The sequence below is a fragment of the Petromyzon marinus genome, chromosome 51, assembly GCF_048934315.1.
Source record: "Petromyzon marinus isolate PM22_M1 ecotype Great Lakes invasive population chromosome 51, UKy_Petmar_22M1.pri1.0, whole genome shotgun sequence".
NCBI classification, from domain to species: domain Eukaryota; kingdom Metazoa; phylum Chordata; class Hyperoartia; order Petromyzontiformes; family Petromyzontidae; genus Petromyzon; species Petromyzon marinus.
In genome coordinates, this window is record NC_133717.1 from 9,650,628 (window position 1) to 9,677,327 (window position 26,700).

Consider the following 26,700-nt stretch of genomic DNA (forward strand, 5'->3'; position numbering starts at 1 on the left):
GCAGTGGACCAAACCACGAAATTCCATGCACTTTTGCTGGAGAGAAGAACGCCTGTGTGTGTGTGGCTTCTGTCTTGATTGTCTCTGTCTCATCGCTTCGGTCTTGATGCCACAATTAACACGACACGCGAGCCGAATTAAGACGGTGACCCCGACAGAGTAACTGGAGACACACGGCCTAATGTCTCACTCAATATTTTCCTGGTCGTTGTTGGCATACCGGAGTGAGCAGAGTGACGAGTAGCCACAGCCATTCCGTCGAGGTATAGTTGATGTGGTGAGCCAGACATCATTTCGTGGGACCAGTGATTCTGGGAAAGACCCAGCTGAAGTGAAGTGTCGATGAGGGGGGGGGGGGGGGAGCACGAGAGAGCCTGTGACGATGGCGTTTGTCGCAGACGTGTCGATTGAATCTTTCCCTGTTGATCTGTGTCAGCACTGTGCGTTAGGGCCCTGCAACAGCCAACTCAGGTCAGCGACGTAAATTTCATTTCTCCCAGAACTCGAGTCGTTGATAGACAATTCGAGTGCGTCAAAGTAACGAAAGTGGTGTTTCCGTTACTTTAGTCATCCATAATAGAGGCCAGATTTTTTTCTGGGGTTAGAGCGCAAAAATCTAGATGTGTCGTTAAACACGCCAACAGTCGACACAGCCAATTAGTGAGGTTTGTCCTCGTAAAATAAAACGTGCCAATTAGTTACTCGCTCAGCACACCGGTGTGCTGGAGAGTGGATCCACAACATTTATTTACCATTCGAGTTCCGTGACGTCTTGCCGGTAATGATAAACCAGCGAAAGCCCACGTGTTAAACTCCTTGAGCGATCACTTTGCTCGTCGGCAGGTCTTCGCCAGTGTTGTTTTTATTTCAACTTCACCAGGAATGCTGACGCAGAGGACACAGACCAAGCCACGAGGAGCAACGTAGTCCGAGGGAATGTGGCCTCTTGCTAAAACTCAACAACCAACCTGAGCTGTGCTGTCGGGAGATGGGGCAACTCGACACGTGCCGGAGTCGTGTGGTTCATGGAAATGGGCATGGTGTGGTAAACATTAGGCCAACCGTTGGTCCAAAGGTTCCAACCACACACCACCGTTGGCCCAACGTTACATGTTTACTGGGCAATTGCATTGTAGCATGAAACTCATTGACCCCGTTTGACCCGTGTTGTGGAGGTTTGTCCTCTGGTGAAAGAGAGTCTACCGGTCAAAAAATTAAATGCACCAGCCAGTCGTGATATGTATTCTTACGAGCATCGTGATTTATTTGACCCCGACACTCGCCCAGACATCCTCACGGGGGAAGAGTTTAAGGTCACGGCAATGTCCGTGCATTAGAAACCCATCACGGGCGAGGCCCCCGCTGCCGATGACAGCCTGGAGAATTATCGCGAAGTCAACCTGCCATCGGAGCGCGGCCTGGCAACACTAGTGCACTAACGCGTACGCTCGCGAGTGAATGCACTAGTGTGAAAGGGGAGTGTGGCGTTGGGAACCCACCACCTGGGTTGTTAAGCCTCGCAAACTGCCCAGCCGTCGCCTTGCCCGAATTGTTGACGAATTGTTGACGAATTGTTGACGAATTGTTCACGAATTGTTGACGAATTGTTGACGAATTGTTCACGAATTGTTCATGAATTGTTGACGAATTGTTCACGAATTGTTCACGAATTGTTCACGAATTGTTGACGAATTGTTCACGAATTGTTCACGAATTGTTCACGAATTGTTCACGAATTGTTGACGAATTGTTAACGAATTGTTAACGAATTGTTGACGAATTGTTAACGAATTGTTCACGAATTGTTCACGAATTGTTCACGAATTGTTAACGAATTGTTGACGAATTGTTGACGAATTGTTCACGAATTGTTGACGAATTGTTAACGAATTGTTCACGAATTGTTGAATTGTTCACGAATTGTTCACGAATTGTTCACGAATTGTTCACGAATTGTTGGCGAATTGTTCACGAATTGTTGACTAATTGTTGACGAATTGTTGACGAATTGTTGACGAATTGTTCACGAATTGTTGACGAATTGTTAACGAATTGTTCACGAATTGTTGACGAATTGTTGACGAATTGTTCACGAATTGTTGACGAATTGTTCACGAATTGTTCACGAATTATAAACGAATTGTAAAAGAATTGTTAACGAATTGTAAACGAATTGTAAACGAATTGTAAACGAATTGTAAACGCAAACGCCAGGGGGAGCTGTCGACTGCGACGACTCAAACGGCTCGCGCCGTCTCAGCCGGCAGCTTCCACCGGGAGCCTCTAAACACGATTGGCGGTTGCCCCCCCCCCTTCCGTGAGACGTCAAAACAAACGAAATGGAAATGAAACTCGTGCTTTTTGAGGAGACAAGAAGCACGTGGCACCTCGACAACAGTTGCACGGGACGCTTCCTACGGCCCTGCGAACCCAACGGGTGAGTCCGTAGGTGAACAGGGGTGGTGAACAGGGGTGGTGAACAGGAGTGGGGAAGAGGGGTGGTGAACAGGGGTGGTGAACAGGGGTGGTGAACAGGGGTGGTGAACAGGAGAGGTGAACAGGGGTGGTGAACAGGAGAGGTGAACAGGGGTGGTGAACAGGGGTGGTGAACAGGGGTGGTGAACAGGAGAGGTGAACAGGAGAGGTGAACAGGGGTGGTGAACAGGGGTGGTAAAGAGGGGTGGTACAGGGGTGGTGAACAGGAGAGGTGAACAGGGGTGGTGAACAGGGGTGGTGAACAGGGGTGGTGAACAGGGGTGGTAAAGAGGGGTGGTACAGGGGTGGTGAACAGGGGTGGTGAACAGAGGCGGTAAACAGGGGTGGTGAACAGGGGTGGTGAACAGGGGTGGTGAACAGAGGCGGTGAACAGGGGTGGTGGGGGTGGTTAACAGGGGCGGTAACCACCGCAATGCGGGTGGTTGTCACCGCACGAGAACAAACCCACAGTCGGTCCCCGACTCGCCGAGGACCACGCGCATCCGTTCGCTCGTTCTGCGACCAGCGTGACTTGTCTCCATTTCCTCCTGGTGTAGCGGTGGCTCACATGGCCGCGTTCGTTCAATGCCGCCTGGTTGTGACAAATCCTCTGGACAAAGGGGTGGATTTCAAACGTCATGTACCGATTTGAATAACGGAATCCGTTGACCGTCCATCGAGTCTTATAAGGGGGTTGGGTGATCATCTCGTGTTAAGCTTCTGTTATTTCTACTCCTTACTCCGACTGTATCCGTACTTTTTTTACCATACTAGTTCCCCCCCCCCCCCCCATAGAAGTATGTAATACATTTTTGTTGCTGTTGTATTATATGCTGTTATGCAACCGCTGTTTTGTTATAAATCCTTTGCTGACCACAGACAAAAGTTAAATAATGGTTCGTACACTTGCCAAAATCCATTGGAAATATTGTTGTGGCATTCTGCCAAATTCCCAAGAAATGAGCTTAAAATGTCAGCCAAACGTTCGCTTAAATATTTACGAACGTTGTCAAAGTGATTATTATAATGGGAATGTTTTGACTCGACTCATTAATGTTACATGCAATTTATGACTTAAATCAATGGTTAAATTTGCTTCACTAATATGTTTTTGAATGAACAAGATATATTGTAATTACTGACAAAAAGCATGACATAATAAGTAGTTTTTTTTATCAACAGTTATTTATTTTACATATTTAGATATGTTTTTTTTTTAATCTCCGGTACACTATCAGCGCAGTGTCTCGAAGCAAAGAATCCATTCGGAAATCTCACAGAGCAGCACGGCCGCATGGCTGAGAATGGCTGCGCCGATACGGGATTTTTCCCTGAACTTCTGAAAAACCCTTCTGGTGGCATTTTAAAAAAATCTTTGCTCACTAGGGGGTGCACTTTCCCATACTTCTATGAGATCTCAAGAGAGAATCAAAATATTTATTTATACTGGAGATATGCGATGGGCTATAAAGCTCTTTTTCACAGATGGCCAGTAGGTCGGTGTTTGGGACATCGATGAGTCAATTTTTATTTGTTACACATAAAGTCCCACTTAGCCAGTTACCCAGCTAGTTTGCAATGGAGATCCGCGGTGCATCAGCACAGGGCAACAACATCAAAGTGGTTTGTACGGATGGAACAAGCAGCAACGGAATAGAACGCGTCAGAGGTGCAGGCATGATAGTCAAAACAATATTTAAATGATCAAAACTAACCTTTGAACCGCACAAAGTGAAAACAAAAATTTGATGTGATAATGATGTTTTTGTGTGTGTAGCGGTTAGCGCGCTGCGCTACAAAACCTGGCGAACCGAGTTCGATTCCCGCTCACGGCCAACACCAGTGGCCATGGTCCTGGGCCTCCCCTAGGTCGACTCAGCGTCAAATGAGTACCTGGTGTGGTGTGGAAACATCACTCCTGGGGAGACAAAGGCGGCCGGGCGTGGTGTTGGCCACCCACCCCCACCCCACCCCACCCCCCCCCCCGTGTGCCGTGCCGGCCTTCAATGACCGGTTCAGATATCACTCGCCACTGATGTTAGCCGTGACCTAGACATCGAACTCGGTGCACCGCACATGCCCCAACAGTCTGTTACAGGCTAGAAGGCGGGTCTTTGTCATTGGTGGCCAGGCTGAGACTATCAACTCGCTAATGCTGGAGAACCCAGTTTCACCACGGATGGCTCAATCCGAATTCCAAAATATCAATAGTGCCGGAGTCTCTGAACACTCAGCCACCCGAAAACCTCCGAATATTTTGCGTCTAAATATTGCAGCCCGTGTATTTCATAGTGAGGTTGGGGAGGGGGGGTGAATCAAAGCCTGTCTGTTTTTTTTTGTTACATTAACATCGCAAGACCATACATATGTTTCTAGAGAGAGCAAATAAGAAACATAATTTTATTTGTTAATGTTTGCAACTGTATAATCGTGTTTACAATGGACAGCTCTTTGTAACTCCGCTGGTGGATGACATCCGCCCCATGCCCTTGTCGATCATGTGCGTTGTTTGACCATACTCCACCACGGTGAAGTGTAAGTTGAGGGTGCGTGGAACCAATTCGGATACCCTCTGCTGTAAGCCATGACCAGGAATTGAACTTGGGTTGCCTGGTTGAGAGCATGGTGCGCTCACCACTGCTTCACAGCAAGCACTGGCTTCAGAAATGCTGGACTCGTGACTTTCGCAATGCGTTCCACAAGGATGCTGGTGGAGATTATTTCTGGACACCGCCATGGACTGTAAGTGATAAAGTGTGTTATGGAGATTAATGTTTCCTTAGATACGTGCCAGCAATCCCAGTGTTTCTGAATGTCACCACAGCAGTGCACAGCCACTCCACAGCTTGCCATAGCTTGCCCGTGACTAACTAGAGTTTATATTCACTTCATTAAAAAAAAAATTCCCGTGCATATTATTGTTTCAAAATCACCGTTTTTATTTGTCGCATGTTTAAAATGCAATCATAAAAAATGCATAGGAGGCAACACCAAGCCGTTTCCTGCATAGGAAATGGCAGTGTAGCAACAAACAATTGCGTCTCTCTGATGTGTCCAGCTTTCGAGTGTCTCGCCTCTTCCCAATGTGAGGGCTTTTTCAAGATCTCTTCTGTGTCCTGACACACGAAGCCTCATGTGAATGAACCGGTGTAACTTGCCAACTGATCCCAAAACGGGGCCCCTCTTTAAAAATCGCATTTCAGACTCAGTGTGGATTTCCTGCATAAATAAAGATGATTATGATCATCATCATCATCATGCAGCTTTTAGACATGCATTGGTAAAGTATCGTATAAAAACGTGCGCTGCATTAGAAATAACAGTGATTTGAGCGTAGCATGTCATAAAGCAATGGACAAATGAAACAATGTTGCCCATAATGAGATGGATGATGACCTGCTCGTGCGAAGCGTGGCTTGTAATTATCGTTTATTTTACCCACGCACCTTAGCCAGCCACGCATGTGATTCTCATCCTCCCGACGACCCGAAAGGAGTTGGCTCGCAATGGATTCGTACCCGCAGATACCGTAAACGGGTAAAAAGGTGGAGCCCTGCAATGCCCTGCTCACACCACTACTGGCGATAGGGCCTCCACGAGTGGGGCCTCTTGTGAGAGTTACCTCGAGACACAGTTTGGCCTCCTCTTTCACGGTGGCCAGACGTCTTGGAAAAGACGGGAGCACCCACACTTTGCCCCCCCCCACCACCGCACGAGACTTGCCGATCTAATAAATGTGGTGAACCCCATTTACGCTCCTTGGGTGAACAGGAAGGTGGAGGCGGCCGATCATTTAATAAACTTTCACCGCTGTTTCAACTGCCTCCGTTAGGCCGGGGGGAGATCGAATCCAAATCTGGCGACGTTTGGATCGCAGGTCCAGCGTTGGCGACCATTACGCCAAAGCAGCAGCAGCATCATCATCATCATCAGTCATCCGACGGCAACTGGACCCAGAAGCGTCGAGCTTTCAACAACGAAGCCAACGACAGTTCCGATTCGTGTGGCGGATGAAAAGTATACGCTGGCTCGTACCGAGTGGAGACGCTACTATGCAATGGCCCGCTGATTTTGCGGCATCTTGGTATTTTTTACTGCCGGCCCTGCGCCAATTGCTACCCCACAGAGCCCTTGAGGCCGAGACGCCGCGGTAGAGTTTGGACGATGAGTTAAGTGGCTGCTGCTGCTGCTGCTTCACGCAGAAAGAGAGAACGGCGTTTTGGTTGGCGTCGGGGGTTGGCAAGCGTGAAGTGCGGGCGCAATGTGCCCCCCACTGTTCCGATGTGCCGCCCCCCCCCACCACCCCTCTCTCTCTCACCACCAGTACCGCTGAGAAACCGGGGAGGCAATGCGACCGGGCCAAACAGAACTCGCTTTCCCCACTGTGACTCGCGGTGACCGACATTTTACCAGAGGATTTGTTGTTGTTGTTGTTTTTACTAGCCCCCAGTTGTTGTTGTTATTGTTGTTAGTGGGGTATTGCATATACACGGCGGAATTTTCTTTTCTACGGGGATTTTTTTGTTTGTTTCCGTAATTGAAAGTTATTTACGGGTGCATCGGTCAGTAAGCCGTGCCCTATGAACCCGGCGAAGCGAGTTTGAGTCCTGGCCACGGCTAACCTGAGTTGGCAAATTTTGGGTGAGCGCATCCAGTGTCCGCCCCCAATCCACTTCACCAATCCCCCTCCTGACACGCATGGTGAAGTATGGTCAAGCAATCCCACAACCAACGTAATATTCATCCAGCAGTGAATCGACGATATACTATGAATCATCAGACGACGTTACTCTTACCATATAAAGGATGCTGCCGTGCTGTAAAGGCTAGCGCGCTGGACTTGTAATCCAGAGATCGCCACTTCGATTAGATTTCCCGGCACGGCAGTTGCAACATTGGGTCGAGGTTTTCTTAAATTCGCCCGCCTCTGCCCCACCCAGCTGCATAAATGGGGGAAAAGTGCGGGACACTCCCACTTCTTTCAAGACGCCTGGCCAGCGTGTAAGAGTAGGCCAAGGTATATCCTCAGGAGGGGCTTGAACAGCTCATTCGCACCTCCGATTAGCATGGTTGGCTACGTACGGTGTCAACGAAGTTCAACATACGTGCATAGGGCAGTCCATCGACTTACGCACACAATTAGTTCCTGGGGCCCGTTCGTAGATCGAACGGTTCGTAAGTCGGAACGCAGGAATTTACTTTATATTTAAATGGTCACACGAACACAAACACTCACTCCCAGGTAGAGGCTGACTCATTTACATCTCGGGGATGATTGCTCAGCTGGAGAAAATACTGCAAGTGAGAGTTCGCGTTTTAAGCCAAAGTTAAAACAACAAAAATATTCCATGGAAGCTGGTTCGGGAGTGTGGGTGTTCGTTAGTCGTCCGTTCGTAAGTCGATGACTGTCTGTACATACAATCCTAGTGGAGGCTCTTCTGACAGCGGTGGCGTAAGCAACCAAGCAAACGTAGGGCTGCACCTAAACCGTTTCCTCTGAAAAATCAAATCTAAGGGCAGTGTTTCGAACGCTGCCTTAACTTGACAGATGCTGAACTTGCATTGCCCACCGCGGGACTCTAACCTGCAAATGCAATATCTTTGCACGAGTTGCTAAATTCAATGGGACGTGGCTCCCGGAGGTCCGCCAGCCTTCTCGAGATTTTGGAATTCCGAACTTGCATACCAGGCGCGTGGGCGAGACGTTTGATGCTAACTCGCAATTCGTTCGATATGAGAAAAATGTGCTTCTTTTGGCGCCAGCGGGTGGAAATTCATTTTTCCTTTTGTGTTTCTTCTTCCACTCACACACCGATGGTGTCAACGTCAAGAGGTAAATAAAGGCGCAGCCCGGCAATCGCTCGGCACACACCACTCGAGGGAGCCCAATAGCGCCCCCCCACCACCCCCGAGAAGGGATGTCACCAAACTCGCACACGCTAGAAGAAGTTTTGGGGAAATATTCACCACTTTGCCCCAGCGCGCATGACTCATGCGCATGCACGTCTCGCTGCGTGGTGTTCTCGATTAAACCGTTGGGTGGACAGGGGCTCTGGTGGGGTGGGTGTGGGGTTTGTGGAAACCTACACCATCGTTTCAGGTGGTGTGGCAAGAGATCGAGTAGAAACCAGAGACACTCCGGGTTGCAAGTTCGTCCTGATAACCGTCCGCACCGCGGCACACGGTGGCGAGTGATAGGCGCGTGGCCTATGCACGGCTCTAGCGATTAAGCGAGCGGGTGTTATTGGCGTTGAAATTACGAGTCTGGTGCTGTCTCAGTGTTGGTTCAGCTCGCGCAAGGGGGCACCCCGTGCTGTGCGGTGTTTGGTTTGTTTGCTAGCAGCGCGACCGTGCATGCAATGCACTTTGATAGCATTGCACGCGTTTAGCAAGCCGACCAAACCAATCCACCATCGGGGCCTTTGTTACATTGACCGAGCGGGGGTTACTCCCGCGTGCACACTTGGCGCTAATCGTGAATGGTGTGCAGAACTTATATATATACAGTACAGTACCGTATATACAAACTGCCTTTTGAAATATGTCATTACCTTGTGAGACATTTCATTCTCAGTACAGATCTGGTGCAGTTGTATCAGCATGTGATTTTTAGATGTAAATTTCAGACCCTTTGAAGATGTGGATATTCATTAGCGTAACGGTGAAGTGGCCTTTTTTACTTGGGGAATGTTGACCAATTAGGACTGCATTTCAGATAGAAATCGTTTGTCCATATTTTTAAGATAAGGGAGAAATGCTCGTGAAATTCCACACAGTGTCAGATGTCCTCAGATGATTAATCAAACACTCGTGATTACCTAAGCCATAGGAGTCACGCGTTTATAAAAAAATATTTTCTTAGAAGCTGACCTTTTCAACCATGCTGGGATGTATGTACGTATATAGAACTTCTTTCGCACCGTACGAAGCCACCCGCGCTAATCGGATGTGCGGGGGAAGGACACTAAACTAAACACAACAAGCAGGTCTAAAGAAATTTTCTTGCTGTGGTTTTCACACCTGATGATGATTGCTTGTGTTGCAATAGAAACGTCGTGATAATTGTATTTTGTATTTTTATTATTTTATTATTTCCCTTCTACATGACTTTACCGAAAGAACCAATAATATGAATCCCTGCAGTCACGAAAGCTTTAAATCGAAATTTAGGTCGAAAGAAATTAGTTTTTACTCAAGATTTGAAAGTGCAATAGCTCCAGTGGCTTCCTAACATTGGAAGGAAGAGCGTTCCAGACGGCCGGCGAAGCACATCTGAAAGTGCGCAATGCAGTGACCGTCTTTGTTTGATGGTTAGCCAAGAGCCGCTGCGAGCATCACCCGAGTTTGCGCGATTGTGTATGCTCCTTGATGGCAAGAACTGTTTACTTTTGTGAGTGACTTATTCAGTAAGTAAGTAACGGTTTATCTTCTTGGTTCTTTCGGTAAAGTCACGTAGAATGGAAATAAAATAATTTAAAATAAAACGTAATAAAATACAATTCTCACGACGTTTCGGCCACAACTCAAGTAGCCTTCCTCAGGTGAAGAAACAGAACTGTCGGGAAGACAGCGCTTTAGTGAACACTGCCAAGAAAGCGGCGAGCTTTGTTCAGACGGACGAGTCCATCTATGTTCGGAACGGAGGAGGGGGGAGAGAATTTAGCATTGAAATAGCCGTGTTAATGTGTTGGATTAGCAGAATTTTAGTGAGGGATTAGCATGTCGGTTTATTTTTTATTTTCAACGTTAGCACCACGGAAAGCGACGAGCTTTGTTCAGACGGACGAGTCCATCTATGTTCGGAACGGAGGAGGGGGGGGGAGAGAGAAACAGCCACGATGCGCTGCTCTGTCCTGTGTTGCGTTACAACTATGATATAAACTAGACTACTATACATTACAATATTATACCTTCCAATCTAAACTACATTGTATAATATCGTATACACAGCCCAATGTAAGCTCTAACATTATGCATTATATTGATATGCCTCCAACGAAACTTTTTTCTAAATTACACGACTATACACCTTAATATACACTGCCAAAGACAAACCCCACCCTTGAATTATACAATGCGTTACTATACACTGCCCTATACTTTGGACTATAAAATATTAGACTTGTAATATTATACTATGTAGTAACGGTTTGTAAATGTGGATAGATCGTTTATCTTATGAATGGCACCCAATGTGGATTGGTCGAATGATTCTAACATTTTTTACTTTAAGATTGACTGGTTTGTGGAACGGCCTAAAATAACCTAACCCTAACCCTAAAATAACCTAACCCTATTATAGCCTAACCCGGACTCTGTAATACGAAAGCTGCATGGGTAAGTTGCCGCAGTTGCGGTGGGTTTAGACGTTTTTTTTATAGTTTTAGCGAAACGCTTCTCAAGTGCCCGAGGGCAGACAAAGATTAATTATAGCACAAATCCTGCAGACTTGGTTTAAAGGGGGACAGACAAAGGCTCAGTGGGGACATTACACCGCGAATGTTAAACAAGATTTATTACACGTGATAACCTCAACAGCCGTTGTCCATGTATGTTGAACTTCTATCGCACCATACTTAGCCAACTGTGCTAATCGGAGGTGCGGGGGGAAGGACAATAAACTAAAGCAAGTGTAAAGAAATTAGTTTAATATTTAGATTCAAAAGTGTATGAGTTCCAGTGGCTTCCTAATATTGCTAAATGTGGGTCATTGTTGTTCACTTTTGGCAAGGCGTGTAAGGGCTACAGAGTCCAAACGCCCGACTCCACGATGGAATGGGGGCTTCAGTGTCAACGAGGGCTTCGTCAAGTTCAGCGAGGTCAGCCAGTCAATATAGACTTCACAAAGAAATACTTGCATTGTAGGTTTGCGTGGAATGAGTCCGTAACTAAGAAATAATTAATTCGTCCGACGCAGCCCGATTGCAGTCGTCTCGTGTTTTCTCTCTCTCTCTCTTTTGTTTTGCTACATTGTTCTATTTAATTAGTCACAATTTTAAAAGGTACATTTAAATACAATTTTTTTTAATTGTCAACTAATAAAAAGATAACGTGCTGGCCCTGTGTAAGATACGAATACCAACAATACATATTATACGACTGATATTGGGTGACTACTACTGTAATATTGAAGTTAACAATATGGGGTAAACTATGTTAATAGCAAATTAAAACACTAAAACCGAACCACAAAATAAAGGCAGGCCCCTTCCATCGTGCCAGACCTACGTTTTTTTGGCATTCACACCTTCCAAAGAGAAGTGTATTAACGGAAGGTGGATGTATCTACAGCAACACTTCACACGTCTATGGTGCAGGCTGCACTTTCTGTTTCATCCGCTCTGCATTTGGCAATTTGGAAGGCATTGTCATTATTCTCACACAATCAAGAATTCACTGTTTTCAAGTTGCATTTGAAAGATTTACAAGCCTCTTGATTGCTCATTATCACATGAGATTCCTTAAGACTGCTTGCACGTGTTACTTGCTAACCCGCCCAGACGGGACATCTGTAAAAAAAAAGCTTCATAGCTCATTGGATTCCTTCAATGTAACCGTTGTGCTCTCTCTCTCTGTCTCTCCGAAGCCTTATTCCCAACGTTACACAATCGCGTACGAAATTAACTCGGCTCGGTCATTAGCGGAAGCAGCGAGGCGACATCGCACTCGGGGGCAGAGGAAAGGGATCGACGACAATGACGGAGGGCGATTGCCTCGCAGTGGCAACTTACAGGCTGACCGATCCGCCCCATCCGCCACTCAGGGACAGTCGCGTCACAACGGCGCCTGTGCCCGGCTGGGTGCACTTTGAGGCCACGTGAAGCGTCGAAGGCTCGCTGACGCGAGGTCACAGGGCAGAACCCAGGCGCCATGGGTTGACCATGGCACCTGCGTTCCCCCAGCTTTTGCACCCTGCTGTGCCGCCCGGTGCCTCCGCTCATTGTTGTTGAGCGTCGCTCCTGTGCCCTCCATTGTTGTCGGGGAGCGAACTGGCTCCAGTTCCACATCGTCCTTCACGAGCCTCCTCCGTCGGCTGACAACAACAATAACAACAAGAACAACGAGTGTGCACGCATCTGAGAGCCAACCTTGGCATGGCCCCGGATGCGGCGGAATCCCAAGAGAGGCGAAGCCGCGCATGCCGCTCGGCTAGGGGATTCGCAAATTACATTCTTGGTTCTTTCGGTGAAGTCACGTAGATTAAAAATAAAATTAAATGTAAAAGAATAAATTGAAAATAATGAAAGCAAAGAAACACCACGACGTTCCGATCGCAACACATGCGGTCTTCATCAGGCGGGGAGAAAAAAACTAGTTTAAAGTCAAAATTAGATTCGCATATTATTTATGTATGTGTTCTAGATTTGAAGCTTTCGTGACTGCAAGGATCCATACTCTTTGGTTCTATTCGGTAAAGTCACGTAGGTAAAAGCTTAAAGGACGCGACCTGGGCTTGCTGTCTTCACTCCAGCGCTGTCCTCTGGGCAGTCCAGTACCTTCACCTGATGAAGGCCACTTGTGTTGTGGCCGAAACGTCGTGATTTTTTGTTATTTTATTTTTTACCTACGTGACTTTACCGAATAGAACCAAAGAGTATGTATGTGTTCGCTCTGCTGTGGCTGCGTGGCCTCAAGCGGGCTTGCTCCAGTATCAGGGTGCCGAGCCAGCCAGCCAACACCACAACCGCCACAATTTGAGTCGAAGCCCTGGTGGAGGTCGGGCAAATGCAATGTAATATTTGCTGTTTCCTTTTTACTTTTTGAATGGCGTCCAGAGTTGATGGGTGGGAAAAATTAATTTTAATAAAGGAAATATTCTTTGGTTATTTCGGTAAAGTTACGTAGAAATAAAATAAAATAATGGAAGCTTGGAGAGAGCACAGAGAGTCGGCTAACACAACAGTTAAAATTGGAAGTTTGAGAAAACAAACCGGGGAAACTTAGAAAATGTAATGCAATGCAACACAGAGGGTCGGCTAACACAACAGTTAACACTTTACCTGGTTGATTACGTTCTTCCAAAGATTGCTAAATTTGAAGTTAAGTATGAGTTGTGTGTTCTGTTTATTTATTTATGGAACTTGTTTCACTTTTAGGCGACCATTGCCCGCGCATCTGCGTGGGATGCACGGCCAGCGCGGTGCCGAAGTCACTCGCCGCCCGCGTGACAGCCAGCCAGCAAAACTTTTATTTTATTTTTCCCATTTTTAAAAGCGATCGTCCAAAAAACAAAGAGAGCCCGAGACCACGACTGAGCAGGACTCGCGTCCCAGGGGCACGAGTTCACCAGCTGCTTCGGTCCCGACCGGGTGAGCAATATATGGCACGCACGTGTCGGTGGATCGCACAAGTGTTACGAATCTCCCCGTCCCGTAGGCCTCGAAGAGGTGCCATACCCTGGCTCTCCGAGAGAAAGCAACGCAGTAAAGTCTGGACGAACGCCATCTGTCCTATCTTGTGTGGGATCGAGTGATTCTTCCCTCGTGCGCGTGGGACGGGGGGAGAGGGGCTTTCTCCGGTCGCTCGGATTTACTCTCAGATGCGCGCACGCACGCGCGCGCATAAAACATTCGTCATTAATTGTCTGAAAACATCGCTCATCTACGCACGCCTCCGCGTCCTGCGACTCGGTGGCACGAACCTCCGCTGCTATTTACAACCTCGACATTTGCCTTGCTCCGAGGATACGGACACAGCCTCACGAGTTATTCTCGATTTTTCCCTGACTGATTCTTGAGCAATCGGGCACGTGTTGCTGCGCCGTTTCCCCAGGCTGCATGGATCTGGCAACCGGTCCCAATGTTTTCCAAGTGCGGAAAGAGTTCACGCTCTGTGCACAGGACGGTCATTCATCAGCAATGTATATATGTGTGTGGGTGGGTGGATGTGTGTGTGTGCGTGTGACATGCGTGTGTGTGAAAGTAGAGACAAGGCATGTAAACACGCGTTTTGATTCGTCAATTAAAATACATTCCTCTCGAATCACGCACGGCAGATTGAGGAGGGGCTGTGAATTCTAGAGTTCTGAGACGTTAAGTAGAATAAAATCCACATTCCTATGGCAGGGGAAATTTTCCATCCCCAAAACTGTTGAATTCGCACAAACTGGTACCTAGTTTAATATCATTCATTATTGGTTTTCGGGTTAGGCCAGATCAAACGTCAAGTCAGGAATCGTGATTCTCGGAGGGATGGAGGGCTAGGTGAAACATTGCGCCTCCCCAAGACTGTCCTCCTCAAAGACACTGGTGTGACCATCAACCGCACCGGAACATTAACAGGCCGATGCACACACTTCCTTCGTAAATGAAAAAAAACGTCGTGCGATCGTGGCCATGCGACCCCAGACTATGGATCAAATCGTGAACCACCACCGCAGTCTGAGCTCCTTCGACGGAGGAGGAACGGAAAATTAACTACGAAAACTCTCTCTCTCTCTCTCCTAAAGCCCTCTCGTCGAGGCTAGCAGACCTCGACACTGGACATCTACGTAGCTCCTGAAGACATTCCCATCAGACGCAAGAGATATAACTTCTAACTTTGCTATTGGACTCCACCAAGCTTCCCAATTGGTGGCAATGCTCTCTTTAACCACACGTGCTACTTGGCCAGCTTTATATGTGTGCCGCGTACACATTGGCGGGGAACTAAAAGCATCTCCTTGTATTATTACAGCTGCAAAGTGTACAAGCGTTTAGCCAAAACCCATTGACAGGGTTGCACAAGCACGAACCTCTAAGTTTGCTATGTAAAAAAAAGGTTAAGGAGCAGCCCTGCAATTGTTCACCCACGTCACTGCTGGAGGAAGGGGGTCTCCGCTTGAGAGAGCTCAACAAAGACGGTATTTGGCCTACTCTTCCACGCTGGGCAGACGTCATTGGGAGAGGTGGTAGTGTCGCACACTTTACTTCACCACACACAACCTGCCGGTCAACTAACTGTTACATGCCTATATATATGACACTATTAAAAACTATAAAAATGTTTTTTTTAATTTTACCAGGTAAGGCCGACTGAGCTCTATAGATCTGTTTTAGAAGCGACATGGCCACAAATGATAGCTCAAAAAAGTGGCTTATCACTTGGACATTTTTTTGCAGCCAAATGTTCATTCTAAATGTGGAGGCAAAGACCGGAGGACCCGGAAAAAAATCCACGCGACCACAGGGAGAGAGACACAACACATTCCTGCGGAGGGAGCTGGTAGGAACGTTGGGTTGCTCGTCAATGGTCAGGGTCAACGGCGGCACCACGTGGTGTATTCCGCAAATATGCCCGACTGTGAGGGCGGGCACAAGCCGGCGTGAGTAGGTTAAACGTTGAGTTTTATAAAGGCACCACGGGGTGACCAGCCCCTCCCCACCCAGCCCCACCCCTCCCATCCCCCACCCAGCCCCACCCTCCCCACCCAGCCCCTCCCCACCCTCCCCACCCAACCCCTCCCCACCCTCCCCACCCTCCCCACCCAGCCCCTCCCCACCCTCCCCTCCCCACCCAGCCCCTCCCTCTCCACCCAGCCCCTCCCCACCCTCCCCTCTCCACCAAGCCCCACCCCTCCCATTTTTGGATGCACGACGGACGGACGGACACAATAATCCCCTGTGGGCTGGTGTAACCAGGAGGTTCCTACCAGTACAAACTCCAAATATACAGCAGGCGTCAGGGTCGGAATCGAACGCACTACCTCCTGTATACCAGGCGAGGTAGTTAACATCTCGCCACCACTAATGTTAGCCATGCCCGAAAATCACACTCGGGTGGCTGGGTTCACAGTGTGATGTGCAAAGCACTTGTGCCACGAGCCCATACTCCGAAATAAGCGCACAACTTTATCTGTAATGAACGCTGCACTTTCCGTCGTTTTCATGCAGGGGGCGCTGCAAACCTACGCGCGCCCCCTGCATGAACGACGGAGGCGCAGGGACAGACGTTCGACTACGTTGGAATCGATCTGCAGACGGCGGTCTTCTCGCACGGCCAGCTCTATGTCGCCTTATCTCGATCCCGCAATCCCAAACAGATGAAGGTCCGCATCGAACCGAACCCCCAGCAATGCCATCTACTTAACGACCAGAGAAAATTCCCGCGAAATGTCGTTTTCAATGAAGTCTTCCAGATGTAAAATGATATAAGCCTTTAATGAAGAAATGAAACTATCCAATTCAAAACATAATACAATTCAAAGATATTCTTAGCTCTTTCGGTAAAGTCACGTTGAAGGGAAACAATACAATAATTTTAAAAAATATATGAAACAATAAAATTCTCACGACGTTTCAACCATGATGGCCGTTTGTGTTATGGTCGAAACGTCGTGACAATTTAATTGTTTTATATATATATTAATTATTTTATTGTTTCCCTTCAACGTGACTTTACCGAAAGAGCTAAGAATATGAATTACTGCAGTCACGAAAGCTTTAAATCAAAATACAATTCAAAGATGTTTCATTTGAAAACTTCAAAACGGAGCATCGGGTGCTTGCGTGAATGCGTCGTTAGTGTGCAAAACATTTTCTTGGCTTTCCTGGCCGAAGGCCGTCAATGGTTGTGAGGGGCGCCGAAGTGCCCCCGAACAACCCCTAGTATAGAATAAAAACGTAAAAGGTAAAGGTGCATCCCTACAATTGCTTGCTCGTGCCACTGCTGGCAGAAGGTCCTCCGCTACAGAGAGCTCTGCAAAGCCCATTCTACGGGGTAGTTTTTTTTTAACGTACTCTTACGTGCTGGTCAGGCTTCTTGGAAGAGGGTGGGCATACCCACACTTTACCCCACCGCATGCGAACCCTGCCCATCGATCGACTGTGGTTGGTACCCGTTGATACTGCTGGGGTAAACAGAGCCTGGGAGAATTAAAAAAGAAACCTGCATCATTGTTTCATCTGCTGCGCTCACAGTTACACCACTGTGGCAGCATCCCCATATACAGCCAAAGAAATGTATATATATAACAAAAATAAACGACACATTAAAAATTTTCAATTCATACTGCCGCGTGAACAGAGGTTGGGGGGAATTTCAGAAACTTGCACTGTTGTTCGAACTGTAGGATGGATTTGAACCGGCAACCTCTGGATTGCACGTCTCAGCGTGCTAACCGTTACACCACTGTGGCAGTTTCGCCATATGCTGCCAAATCAATGTGTGTGTGTATATATTAAAACTAACGAGCAAAAAAAAACATTTAGTTGAATCTAGTTGGAAAATTTGGTGTACGTGAATTGGAATCAATTCGCTCGCTGAAGGCGCTGCCGTTTGACGATTACATTTAAAATGGAGATGAACATTTTTCGAGCATGGGAAGAAGGAAATGCCTCGTCTGGCCGGTTCGTACATCTGCTTTGTCTTGGCCGGACATTTGCAGTAAACTTAATCTCTTGGGCCTCGCGATCGTTGGATCCACGGGCCCGCTTCTCTCTCACCCCCCCCTCCCCCCTAATCACCGACTTATTCCCACCCGATAAAGATGTCTGGGTACAGACACGGTTCGCTTGGCACAGAACGATATCGCCGGAGCTCTGTAACTCCCGCCGATATTTCTAGAAAACAAGAAATTTCAGTCAGTCGTCGACCATCGCTCTGTTGTTGCACAGTATGTTTGCTAATCTTTTGCCGCACCGTACGTAGCCAACCGTGCTCATCGGAGACGCGGCGGGAAGAGCAATTTGTCTGTATGTTGAACTTCTTTCGCACCGTACGTAGCCAACTGTGCTCATCGGAGGCGCGGCGGGAAGGACAACGAAAGTCCGCTTCTCTTGCAGCATCTGCCCAGGCGTGTTGAACCATCCCATATCCCTTAGCATAAACTCTGCAGAATTGTATTTTTTTTGCTGAAACTCATCCCCTTTGATGACCGATTATTCTACACATGGCACATTAAAGCTTCTGTGTTGATTTCCCCAACCCAGCTGTCTCCCCCACCCCCCACCACCACCACTTCTTAGCAGCAAAAAAAAATAATCTCAACTCTCTCTCTCGCTCTTACTCTTTCTCCAAAAGATGTTTTTGCCTTTGTGAAAGTTTAGCAAAATTGGAAATTGATTTTTTGCCCAGCTTTGTAGAGTTTCTATGCAGCGATTGTACGTATACTGTACATAACGTAAAGGCGAAGCCCTGCAATTGATTTCTTATGCCACTGCTAGCGGAAGGGCCTCAATTCGAGGGAGCGCTAAGAAAAGCCTCTCAATTTCGCTGCTAAAGATTTCCACGTGATAAGCCACTTCGTTGAGCTATCATTTGTGGCCAGGTCGCTTCTGAAAAATAAGTCAGTGGAATTTACCTGGTAAGATGCAATTTTTTCAGCTTCATTTGGATATTTTTGTTCGTGTGATTTGGTTACCCTTCCTATACATTGAACTCCTATCGTGTTTTTTGCACTGTTTGTCGTAACGTTCTAACCGCGTGCCCCTACTGGGCATCTGTGATAAAGAGCTTCATAGCTCATCGAATTCCTCCTGCAATATGAATATTCTGATTCTGAAGTGGAGAATGTTCACCCACTCTATCATGGCGCGGTCAGACGTCTTTGAAAAAGTGGCAGCACCCACGTTTTAACCCACCACAACACACGACCCGCAGGTCGATTACCTGCAGTCTGCCCCACAATCGAATTCCCTCAAGGGAGAGTCTCAACTAGCGCTCATGTGCAAGCTGGGCCACATGTGGCCGACACAAGCACAGGGAGGAGTTGGAAAGAGGCCCTTGAGCCGAGCATAAATCATCGACGCCAGGACGTGAGCACCAAAACACTATCAAACATCTCGAGCTTTTCGTGGCTCCGGTTGGCGGCAGCAATGCTTCGTTCCTGTATCGTGCCAGGGCAACGCGCGTCTTTGACTGCACTACAAAGATCCCCCTAATCTCGCCTGAGCAGACGTCTTGAGCGTCGGTAGCCAGAACCACGCCTGACCGCCTTTGTTCCCCCATTGGCGATGTTCACACACCGCACCAGGCACTGGCTTTGAGGCTGGGTCGACCTAGGGGAGGCCCAGGAACCGGTTCAGATAATCGTCACCTGCTGTTGGACGTGAGCGAGGATGGAACTCGGGTTGCCGGGTTTGTAGCGGAGGGCGCTAACCGCTACGCTACCGCTCTCCAAAGTTGAAGAGAACACAAAAAGACAAAAATACCCCGTATAGCATGAACAGACTGTTGTGGCAAGTGCTGTTAGCGAGCACCTATGAAGGCCGGCACGGCACACGAGGGGGTGGGTGGCCAGCACCACGCCCGGCCGCCTTGTCCGCCCTAGTGGCGATGTTTACACACTGCACCAAGTACTGCTTTGAGGCTGAGTCGATCTAGGGGAGGCCCAGGACCGGTTCAGATTATCGTCACTGGTGTTGGCCGTGAGCTGGAATGGAACTCGGGTCGCCGGGTTTGTAGCCGGTCGCGCTAACCACTACACTACCGCTCCCCAAAGTGCAAGAGACATACGCACAGGCACGCACACACGCACACACACTACAATTGCAATGATTCACCGCACGCAGGTGCTTTTATTATCATGAATCGATTAAATAATCATTTTTCTATATTATAGATTATTTTTACCGGCTGGTTTGTATTGACTCTTTATTGATTCCGTCTTGTTTGCATGGATTTGTTCATTCAATTGTCCCCAATGTAATATTCTCATTTAATTTGCATGTAAAAGTTAAAAGGTAAAGGAGCAGCACTGCAATTCCTTAACCCATACTGCTTCTGGCAGGAGGGCTTCCACTCGAGGGAGCTCGGGAGAGCCCCTTCCAACAGGGTCTTTGGCCTACTCTTCCATCCTGGCCGTACATCTGGAAAAAGAAGGGGAGCACCCGCACTCTTCACCACCACACGTGACCAGGCGATCAACTGACTGTGGTTGTGCCCGAATTGTAAGAGACGGCGCGGGGGGGGGAGGGGGATTGAACCTGTGACCTTGGGTTAGCAGGTCCAGTGTGCTCACACCATTGCAACATCGCAGTAGCCCGCAGTTGACATATAAATTGCACACAAAGTCGTACATTACCAATTCTCAGGCGCGCGATTGAATACACACACACTTGTATCGGGGAGTCCTAGAATCGATTCTAAACCGATCAATCAATCGATACATCGTTACCCTTACACACGTGTGCGTAAACACAAGCACCCACCTCTGCGTGGGTGTTTGGTGGTGAGATGCGATGGATCATTTGGTAAATAAGTGTCACGGGAAATGTTCTAAACACGCACCTCGCAAAGAAGATTGGGTAATTGACCTATTTTAAATTATTTAACTTCTTGAAGTGCTCAAGCTATCTGCCCCGAGCGTTGTCTTTCATGAGCTTCAAAGTAATCATTCATGCCATTAAGCCCGCATCTTATAATCCACGCTCCCAGTTGGGTTCCTTTGCTGCGGTAAAAGGCAACACGCGATGATCTTATTATCCCTCTCTCCTCTTGGGAGAGTGAGTCTCAGCGTTAAGTATCTCAGCTTCCACGCGAGGTCACTGTTTCTGAACGAAGACGTTCTACCAGACTAACTGTTGCACGCGGAGACAATTCATTATTGTTTGACACGGCCAATACTAATTCGCGGTTATTTGTCAATCAGCTTCTGAATGCAAGACCTTCCAACGCCGGTTCCGTCTTGGGGGTTGTTGTCGACCACCGTAATTCTTGGCTGTCTCGAAGTATCCGTCCCTCCTGCCACCTTTCGCACCTTAAATCACACGGGAAATGTTGTCGAACGCCTACTATCCTATGTTGCCGTCAGCGCCAGAGCTCGTCAGCGGCTCGCATCTTATCTCTCCAATAGAAGCCCCCTCCATCAAAGGCTGGTAGTTCCTGGTACGTCACGTCCACTGCAAGTGGCAGAATCAAGATCTTTATTTATCCTGGAGAAATCCGATGAACTATGAAGCCCTTGTTTCTTTTTGATTACTTACATGGATGTCCAGTAGAGGCGGGTCAGAAAGTCACAACATTAAACAACACACAGAAAAACGATAGGAGTTACAAAGTATGGGCATGGTAGGCAAATCAATATAAATAAATAAGCTAAAACTCAACTTTTAATTTCACCGGGAAAAGCCCACTGAGCCATTCGTTTTTTTTTTCAGAAGCGACCTGGATCACAAATGATAGCTCAAGTAAGTGGCTTATCATCATGTGGACATGTGATAGCAGCCAAATTACTCTGAATCAGGATATATCCCTCAAGGGGATCTGTCCCGGCTCCTTTACCTCTCTCAGTCCACACCTCCCCAAACGATCGCCTCATTGAAAGTCGTTGCACAAACCACCACCACCACCTAAGCCAAGGAACACTCAACGATACTCCACCTTAACCAACGACCAGGGCCCACTCAACCGTGCCAATTGTACCTCACCCCAACAGCAACAGGTTTTGGGTCAAATCACCTCCTGTTAAAAAAACCCGATTAGATCATTGGCTGCAATGCCCAATCCACAAACACCAAGGAGACATCACGGCGGCGATCCACCTCGGCTGCTGCCGACGCGCTTGTCTGGCTTGACCAACCTCAATGTGAAACTGCAGTTGTCTCTCTGCGTCTACATGAGCCGTACGAAAGAAGAGGTAGGACAAGATTCCTGAGCGGAGGCAGTTGGCAGCGGCTCCCCATGGCGTCGCTCCCTGAAAACCTACTCAGGAATCGCTGGCTCCGCCATCCATCTCTCAAATCATCTGAAAAACCTCAGTATCACTAAGAAACTGATGAAAATGATATTTTTATTGAAACTATTTTAGCAGGTAAGGCCCACTGAGCTGCATTGCTCCTTTTTCAGAAGCGACCGGGCCACGAATGATAACTCAACGAAGTGGCTTATCACGTGGAAATGTATTGCAGCGAAATACTATGAACGCACATTGATTCTTAATGTGAAGGGAAAACCCGGACGACATTCAGACTCCAAATGTACAGGCGTCAGGATCGGGATCAAACCCACAACCCCCTTGATACCAGGCAAGGTTGTTAACGTCTCACCACGGACTCCACATTCTACTCGACAACCACGCCCTCAACTTATGGCACATCTGTCCCAATGTTCACTCACAGCCACCACAAGGCAAACTGCCTTCATCATTGCAACGTCCATCCTTTATGCGGACTTCACGAAGACACCTTAACAAACGACAGTGGCTTCATAATCAATCTGTCATTGCGCGGTCGTGGGCGTGCGGTGTGGGGGCACGTGGCTTCCACGGCTTCGCAAAAAACCTTGCAGTGGCACCGTCACGGAAGCGAGATGTTAACTACCTCGCCTGGTTTACAGGAGATCGTGGTTTCGATCCCGACTCTGACGCCTGTTGATTATTTGGAGTTTGCTTGCTTTCCCTGTGGTCACGCGAATTTGTCCAGTATTTCCCTCCACGTTTTGAAACCAACGTGCGTTTAGAGTATTTAGCTGCGATAAATTTCCACGTCATAAGCCACTTCATTGGGCTACCATTTATTGCCAGGTCGCTTCTGAAAAAAAGAGCTATTTAGCTCAGTGGGCCATACCTGGTAAAACAAAATGAGCTTTAGTTTAGTTTCTCTCTCAAGGTCTCTCGCCGTACCCCCGCACCCTTCTTACGCCACTGACCACGACGAACTGCTGCGTCCTACGGAGCGCGTCTAACAATCTGCCCACCGTACCCAGAACCAGGACTGTCCTGGATGACCTGCGTTTCTCCGTATCTGCATCGGCAGGCGTCTGCATCTCTCTCTCTCCCAATGCTGCGCAAGCAGCACTAGCAGCAGCCGCATCTAAGCACCGTCCACCTTCAAACAGCAGTTCAAGGCTCACCTGTCCAGGCCGTCACCTGTCCAGGCCCTCACCTGCCCAGGCCCTCACCTGTCCAGGCCCTCACCTGTCCAGGCCCTCACCTGTCCAGGCCCTCACCTGTCCAGGCCCTCACCTGCCCAGGCCCTCACCTGTCCAGGCCCTCACCTGCCCAGGCCCTCACCTGTCCAGGCCCTCACCTGTCCAGGCCCTCACCTGTCCAGGCTGGTGTATGAGCGACTTTGAGCTGTGTCTCCGTGTCTCCGTGTTCTCGATCGAACATTGCGACATATGTGCGCATTACGAATTGTGTTTATGTTAAGGCGTGCCTTTTACGCACGTCTGCGTCTTGTTTGAAACGTGCTTTTCCAGCTGGCTTTAATCATTCAAATGTAATTGGTCTTTCTCACCATTTACGTATTCTTTTGTGTCAATTGCCAACCTCTGCGTGTTTTGGACGTCTCGTGCTGCTCGTGACAACGTTTTCATGAAAAAACGACCCGACTAATCTCAATCGGCTCTAACCCCGGATAAAATCACGCATCAGTCAGTCTGACAGTGTAGCGAAAGACGGAGCATAACTGCTCTCGGTGAGCAGAATCTTTGAACTTACACGAGCTGGTTAGCCTCACATTATTGTTTATGTTAGATTGTTTTTGGATCCCCTTTTCTTAAATCGGAAGAGTTACGATTGTGGCACACAAGCCCCCCCATCCTCCCCCCCTCCCCCCCCACTAAAGAACATCATCGCGATGTGCACCATTAATTGTCGCTGGTTTTTTTGTTGCCTCCACCCCCGGCCGGCCCGCAGCCCCAAAGTTGAGTTGTGATTTCATCTTGACCACAAATCGGTGCCGTCCTGCCGTAGGATCATCGCGCAGCCTACCTTTTATGGACGCACGCATTTTTATCGTCCTCGTAGTTTGGGCAGGCGAACGGAGGGGCGCGGAGGTGGGGGGGGGGTCGGGGGAGTTGGCACGTATCTGCCAGAAATATTCGCTCGCTCGAAAAGTAAACGCCTATTTCATTTTTAGTGCGTGGGTTTAACCGACCGATCGCCGCCGCCTCCGCCGCCGACACCGACACTGCCCCGGGGCGCGCGCGAGCTTTCCAGGCGGACGATGCGCATAAATTACGCATCTCTCACGAGCGTCGACATATTCAGCGACGTGTGGCCCGCAAGTATGTTCTCACGCAACCAACTATGGCAGTAAATGTCAGATACAAACCAGGTGTGCGTCGAGCGGAATTCAGCTTTCATGGAATATGTAACAATCCGCGACGTGCTTGCCTCGCTCTCGCGTTCCTACGCGACGCGCATTCTTTTTGCATAACCCCGCAGTAAAAAACAAACAAGCAAACAAATAAACAATCCGAGGCTGCGATCGTGTGCTGCTGTCATGTGCAAACCCGAACGAGCGCCTCACGTAAGAAAACACATTTTACTGGCCGCAATAACACGGTTGGGATAGCCGTCGTGTGTTTGAGCCGGCGGCGTCATTCAGCGGTGAGCTCTCCTGCTGCCTTTTCCACTGAGCTGACACCGCCAGGTGGTGGGGGGGTTAACGCTCGTTATAGCAGAGCAGGGGGCACGCTGGAAGAGCTCCGAGTTGGAGTGGGGGGGGTGACCAGAGAGACCCTCGAGTTTAACACGCAAGCCTTCGCGAACAACGAGTATCATCGTCTGGACTTCGCAGCTGCTTGGCTCACAAGTGACGGCATCACATGCATGCCTCTGTTTAAGCCTCGAAGCAGGAAGAGTTCTCCGCAGCTCTGGCAGTCCGCCTGATGATGCTGGTTGTAATTGCTGGCGGAACGTCGTACTTGAATTGTAAACGTTGCGGGTTTACTCTCCAACACAACCGGTGTGCTGAACTCGTAACGAATTGGCACGTTTTGTTTACGTGACACCCCTCACTAATTGGCCGTGTCGGGTGGTGGCGGGTTTAACGACACATTTATATATTTACACGATGTAACCCAAACAAAAACCTCTATTATGCAGAGACCACAAGGCTTGCCGTAAGGAATCTATGCTGTGCCCACTGCCCCCCCCCCCCCCCCCCCCAGTACACTGGGCCGGTTCAGCTCGCTTCCCCATTGGTGGTGGAAACTCAGCATTCGGGAGCAGGTCCCTGGTGACCTCCATCACCAGCAGGTGTGGACCACGAAGTAATTCTCCTTTCACTGGCCTGCGTCGAGACACAGCTACGGCCAGGCCTATCCTGATCAATCCCTCTTGTTTCACTGTCATCAAAAGTACACCACTACTTACAATAACCCCAATTATTCATTTAGATTATCATGCTGTGTACAATATTATGATTGTTGTGAAGTGCCTTTACAACTGCCCTATATAAATCTCATTAAGTTAAGATAACATCAGCTCGCTCACAGCTGCGTGGAGCGAGAGCAGAGTACTGTGGAAAAATACACTGAGTGTTTTGTGTTCTTGTTGTGGTTGAATCTAGATAATGTAAACACCACCAGCAGGCACGGTGCAATATCCACGTACACTTTTGTATTGGCATAGCTTCTTAAATTCCGGCGGAGTAACAGGCGCAATATTCCAAGGGAGACATTTTGGCCGCGGATGACTGCGCGTTAACCCGGTTAAAAGTGTAGTGACATTGAATGAATCACTGCAGCGCGTGGCGCTGGGAGATTGGTAGACAATGGGATTGGGGGTAGCAGCCCGTTCTGCCAGTTGGAGCTGTTAGGACAAACCCGGAGCCTTCTGGGGGATCCAGAGGGGTGCGGGGCCAAGGGAGGAGCCTGGCCACGCTGGGGAGGATAAAAGGCGAGCTCCTACTCACAGTTGGGGCTGCTGCCATCTGGAGTGGAACTCGTCGTTCCGCAAAGGTTCGCGCACTGGACATGCGACCCAGGCGTTGCTGCTTCAATTCCATATCCCCGACGCGGTGGCTGAACCAACATGTCGTGGGTTTCTTAACCCCCCCCCCCCCCCCCAACACCAACTCTAATCTGATCAATCAGCAGAACGAGTGTGATGGGAAAACGTGAGAGCACTCGCACCTCTTCACCAAACATCTAGCTAGCGTGGAAGAGTAGGCCAAACTTCCTTTAAAGGGGCTCTCTCAGAGCGCCCTGCACTATGTACAGGGCGCACTAGAGCGTCTGTAGTCCCTTTCGCTAGCAGTGGCACGAGCAAACAACTTCCGCGCTGTGCCTTCACCTTTTTTTTACCTGTCAAAGATGATTGCCTCGTCGCCGCCAAGGCAGGCTTGGACGCTGGATGAGAAACGCAATGGCGCCGCCCCAATTCATTATGGCAAAGGCCACGTCTGGGCGAGACCCAGGTTCTCTGTGGGAGAGGATGGGGCTAATGCATTTTAGCGTGCGTGGGTGTGTGCCAAGGTATGCACAGGCTCGGAGTGTGCCGCTCGTCACACGTGAAGGTATCCGAGACATTGTCATGCCCTGCCATTGTACGTGCGTTGAGCTTCTTTCGCACCGTAT

The 26,700-nt window shown here is 48.6% G+C and overlaps 1 long non-coding RNA gene across 4 annotated transcripts in view; it reads left to right on the forward strand.

Moving 5' to 3' along the window:
* The first annotated feature begins 2,121 nt into the window (after positions 1-2,121).
* The window catches only part of LOC142931260 (uncharacterized), a 101,368-nt gene continuing 76,789 nt past the window's right edge, over positions 2,122-26,700 (forward strand). For 2 of the 4 annotated variants that reach the window (XR_012947269.1, XR_012947268.1), the window contains exon 1: positions 2,122-2,437. This is a non-coding gene — a long non-coding RNA (uncharacterized LOC142931260). Of the gene's footprint in view, positions 2,438-25,296; positions 25,379-26,700 lie in introns of those variants that run through there. The other 2 variants (XR_012947267.1, XR_012947270.1) reach the window with 2 other exon arrangements.